Source organism: Notamacropus eugenii, chromosome 4 (genome assembly GCF_028372415.1).
Source record: "Notamacropus eugenii isolate mMacEug1 chromosome 4, mMacEug1.pri_v2, whole genome shotgun sequence".
NCBI classification, from domain to species: domain Eukaryota; kingdom Metazoa; phylum Chordata; class Mammalia; order Diprotodontia; family Macropodidae; genus Notamacropus; species Notamacropus eugenii.
Genome location: NC_092875.1, coordinates 384843511 through 384848805, shown reverse-complemented (window position 1 = coordinate 384848805; position 5295 = coordinate 384843511). Strand labels below are relative to the sequence as shown.

The 5295-nt window shown below is 38.7% G+C and overlaps 1 pseudogene; it reads right to left on the bottom strand.

Annotated features, from left to right (window-relative positions):
• Positions 1 to 687: 687 nt before the first annotated feature.
• Positions 688 to 2099, bottom strand: LOC140498564 (citrate synthase, mitochondrial pseudogene; annotated as a pseudogene).
• Positions 2100 to 5295: the final 3196 nt, after the last annotated feature.

The following is a 5295-nucleotide window of genomic DNA, read 5'->3' as shown; positions in this document are numbered from 1 at the left end:
TTAACAATGTTGTTGCCTCTGTTCAACTGGTGACAGAGGATGCCAAAATGTCCCACCAAGAGCTCAAGCATATGTGTATGTATGTGAGTGTGTAAGTGTGTGTGTGTGTGTGTGTGTGTTCATGAGAGAGATTGGGGGTGGGAAGGAAGAGAAGAGGTGACAGTGGAGCCAGTTTTAATGTGCTTGGGTTTAGTTCTGACACTCCAACATGATTTCCATGGAAAAGTGATTTGGTGGTCAGAATTCTGGTTTTTAGCCTACTGATGAGGAGATGTTTGTTTGGGGATGGGGATAGGCTAAGTAAAACATTTAATCCCTAAATCTCCAAAGTCAAGAAATAATTGCAGATACTCAGTAACCAGCACTGACTCTGTTGGGCCAGAGATGAGGCAGGGAACTCATCCTGGCCCACATATGTAATAGTGTAATTCAACCTACAGTCAATTAGCAATTCTCATATTGGGCAGGGGAGAGGGGATAGTTAAGAAAGATAGTCTCATCTCTGTTTTTTTCTTTTATTAAATCTTAATTTGCACTTTAAATAACCTCAAACTTAATATCAGTGCTTCAAATATAATTTAATCCTAAAAGTCTTTAAAGGGCCCTTGAAATGAAAACAAAAAAGTGTATAATGTCTCTCTTAAATGTCTCTTCACTCTGGCAGACATTCTCTTTCCCCTCCCTGCCCTACGACTTTGACCTTACAAATTGCATCAAGCTATCTGTGCTCATAGATTTTGGCCTTTCCAGGGGGAAGCCCAGAGCTCTGCTACAAAAGAACTGTGCCAGCATCTCAGCACCAATGAAACTCCAAAAAGAGCTGTCTAGTAATTCATCTCTGTCATGCCATAGTACTGCAGAAGCACCACACTGTGGGCATCTACATTGGGTCAGGGGTTCTTGGCTTTGACCTGCTTGAAAAGGAGATCAGGTACAATTTTATAAAGTTGAGGCACTAGTTTAAACATAGGATCATTAGGTATATGTTTCAGAGCAAATTCTTGCTGACAGGTATATTGTGGATCAGTTTTTCTTCGAACAGCATGGCCGTAGCCAGAGACCACTCTGCCTGAGTTCAGTGTGTTCCACATGTAGTCACATGGTTTTTCATTAGCTACTTCTTTGCCCACTTTTTTCTGCAACTGTTTCAGCCAGATGAGTACTTCCTAATTGACTAATTCATGGAGGGGCCCAGCCAGTCCATTCTTAACAGCTGCAAAGGATAGATAGGGATCTGAAAGAGCACTGCCTACCGGATGGCTAGTGTGGACATTTACATTGCAATCCTTGTGATCCCTGTGGAATGTCAGGAATAAGCACATGAGCTCAGTAAACTGGGCATCACTGTAGCCTGACATTCTGGTAAAGTCATGAGACCAGTCAGTTTTGTTGTCTATAACCCCAATGTTGCTGCCTTCATGATAGAGATTCCGGTAGATTTTTTTCTGCAACACAAGGTAGCTTGGAAATGAGATCCATGTAGTCCTCCTAAATCAGCTCCCAGTATTTGGCCTGATTGATGCTTTCAGAATAAATGTGAGTAAAGTTACCTTCATTGTTGAAGATGGTGATAGATGCACTGAGATGAGACACTGGATTCAGATTAGTAAGGAAAATGTCCAACATGGTGACCGCATAGGAGAGCAGAGCAGCTCATATTGCCCATTTTTGGAGAGCTAGCTCATCTGTTCCTCAGTTGGAATTTTTCCAGTCACAAACAGCCAGAAGAAACCCTTGGGAAGGGGTTCTTCCCCTCCCTTGGCCTTAGGGAGCAACTTCTGGCACTCTGGTATACTGTAGTCCTGGAAATAGATACCATCACCAGGGTCCAGAACTGATGTTTCATATATTAATCTTGTCATATCCTTCATGCCACCAGACATTATGTCCACAGTGAACTACCCCACTACAGTCTTGCCATGCTGCTGCCAGAAGTTCTTGATTCTAGTTTGTTCCTTAGGTATCATGTCATTGAGAATGTACTTCAAATTTGTTGCAGAACCACTGGTTTGTCAGGCAGCAAAAACAAGACAGGATGCATTCTTGGCCTCAAGGAGCTGGGTAGCCACTGTGAATAAGGCCATGGCAGACAGCCTGAGGAGCTGCTGGCAAGGGAGGGAAGAGGGGACCCACAGCATGAACCAAAGCCATGGCCACATCAGAGGCTGTGTGGAGGAGTGGACACCATTTCTTTCATTGTCTACTTTCTTTTAGGTTATTCTCAAGATAATGCATATTGAATCTTTATATGTGTGTGTGTTGTAATTATTGAAAAGCTGAACTTGTAGTTTGCTTTCAGTTTTTAATTTTTTCTTTCAGGGAGAGGATTCTGGGAAGATTGCAAAGTACATCAGAAAATTCCAAATTCTCCAGACATTCCCCACAATCAAGACAAAATAATACTTCAGGGAAAATGTAGAGGAGAAAAACTAAAAAAAAATGTTGAGGGCAGAAAAGTAGTCCCTTCCCCTACAAAAGTAAAATCTCAGGACTGAGGCTTAGTTCTCTTGAAGTAGAAACAATTTCAGGTTAATTCCACTTAAACAATAGGCAGCAAGCCCTGGTCTGGCTGAGTTGAGAGGTAGCCTTAGCCCTAACTACAGGAATTTTATCTCCTGTACAGTTTGGGGAATTGGGCATCTGAGTCCCTGAGTAGGACAATTTTGGGGGAACCTATGCTGATAAAGGACACTAGCTCAACTGTGCCACCAAGATGAGGTCTTGGGTGAGAAAAATTTAGCATGTTTGGTGAGAGGAGAAGTAGTAGGGAGGGGACATTTATAGCTCTGAGAAGTTACAGGAGAATGGAATTCTTAGTTTCAGCTCCAAACAAGAGGAACTGTAAGAATATATCAGGCCAGAAGCAGTATCCCCCATACCTTAGAACTAGTGGTAATTACATCAAGTTGATATACTTTTTTAAAAGCAGGCAAAGGAGAAAAAAAACACACCAATCATAGAAAATTACTATGGAAATAGAGAAGACAGGGTTAATCTTCAAAGGAAGATATTGAAGGAAAAAAAACAAAGCCTCTCATGCCAAAAAAGTAAGTAATGTCAAATGGTCATCTGCCCAAAAAGAATTCATAGAACTTAAAAATGACTTTAAAAATCAAATGAGAGAGATTAGGAAAAGTTTTAAAAAATAAAAACAATCCAAGAAAATCAAGAAGCTTATGAAAAGAAATCTTATCAATTAGAAAAAGAGAAGCAAAATCATTTTTTATAATTTTTTTTATTTTTAATGTTCAACAATCACTACCACAAAACTTAGATATTCCCCCCTATCTACCCCCTACCAACCCCCCTCCCCAAGACAGCATACACTTCTATATACCTTTTACACATACTTTCCTACTGAATACGTTTTCACTACAGACATGCTGTGTAGATAAACTAAAATAAATGGAAGAAATCATATAACAAATCAAAACATAACACACACACACACACACACACACACACACACACCAATCTGCTACATTCTGCAAATGAGTTCCATAGTTCTTTCTCTGGAAAGGTATTTTGCCTTAGAAGACCAATGGGAATTTCTTTTTCAAATTCATGCGTTGTTATGAAGTTCCAAGTCTACCAGAAAAAACTCTCACACATTGTGGTTGTTGCTGTACACACAGTTCTCCTGGTTCTGCTCCTTTCACTCAGAATCAGATCATGTAAGTCCTTCCAGGCCTCTCTGAAATCTTGTTCAAAATTTCTTATGGCACAATAGTACTCCACTACATTCATATTCCACAATTTATTCAGTCATTCCACAATTAAGGTGCATCCCCTTGATTTCCAGTTTTTAACAACTACAAACAGTGCTGCTATAAATATTTTTGTACATGTGGGACCCTTTCTCATTATTATGATCTCTTGGGGATACAGTCATAGAAGCTATAAAGCCTTTGAGCATAATTCCAAACCGCTCTACAGAATGGTTGCATGAGCTCACAAGCTCCACCAAAAATGAATTAGTGTTCAAACTCTCTCACATCCTCTCCAACATTTACCATTTTCCTATTCTGTCATGTTTGCTAATCTAATAGGGTGATGTGGTACCTTAGAGTTGTTTTGATTTGCATCTCTCTAGACAAAAGTGATTTAGAGTATTTTTTCATATGATTGTAGATATCTTTAATTTCTTCATCTGAAAATTGCTTATTCATATCCTTTGGCCATTTATCAATTGGGAAATGACTTGTGTTGTTTGTACATTTGACTCCATTCTCTATATGTTCTAGAAATGAGGCCTTTATCCCCAAGATTAGCTGTAAAAATTCTTTCTCAATTTACTACATCCCTTCAATTTTTGGTTGCATTGGGTTTGGTTGTGCAAAAACTTTTCAGTTTGATGTAAACAAAATTATCTGTCTTGCACTTGATAATGCTTTCTATCTCTTCTTTAGTCAAAAACTCTTCCCTTCTCCATAAATCTGATAAATATACTATTACTGGCTCCTCCAGTTTGTCCATGATATCGATATTTATACCTAGGTTGTGTACCCATTTGGACTTTATTCTTGTGTACGGTGTCAGGCATGGGTCGATGCCTAATTTTCACCACACTGTTATCCACTTTTCCCAGCAAGTTTTGTCGAAGAGTGAGTTCTTATCCCAGAAGCTGAGTTCCTTGGGTTTATCAAACAGGAGGTTGCTATATTCCTTGCCTACTGTGTCTTGAGTGTCATATCCATTCCATTTGTCTACCCTTCTGTTGCTTAGTCATTACCAAGTGAGTTTGATAATTGCTGGTTTATAATACAATTTGGGATCTGGTAGGGTTAGGCTACCTTCCTTTGTATTTCTTTTCATTAGTACCTTTGATATTCTGGACTTTTGTTCTTCCAGACGAATTTTGATGTTACTTTATGCAGCTGTAGAAAATCATTATCTGATAGTTTAATTGGTATGGCACTAAATAAGTAAATTGATTTAGGTAGAATTGTGATTTTTATTATATTAGCTTGGCGTACCCATGAGCAACTGATGTTTTTCCATTTACTTAGATGTGACTTTATTTGTGCAAAAATTATCTTGTAATTGTGTTCATATAGTCCCTGGGTTTGTTTTTTCAGGTTAACTCCTAAGTATTTTATAGTGTCTACCCTAGCTTTAAATGGAATTTCTCTTTCTATCTCTTGCTGTTGGACTTTGTTGCTAATACATAGGAATGCAGAAGATTTGTGCAGGTTTGTTTTATAACCTGCAAATTTGCCAAAGTTGTTTATTATTTCAAGTAGTTTTTTACTTGAATGTCTGGGATTCTCTAAGTATATCATCGTGTCATATGCA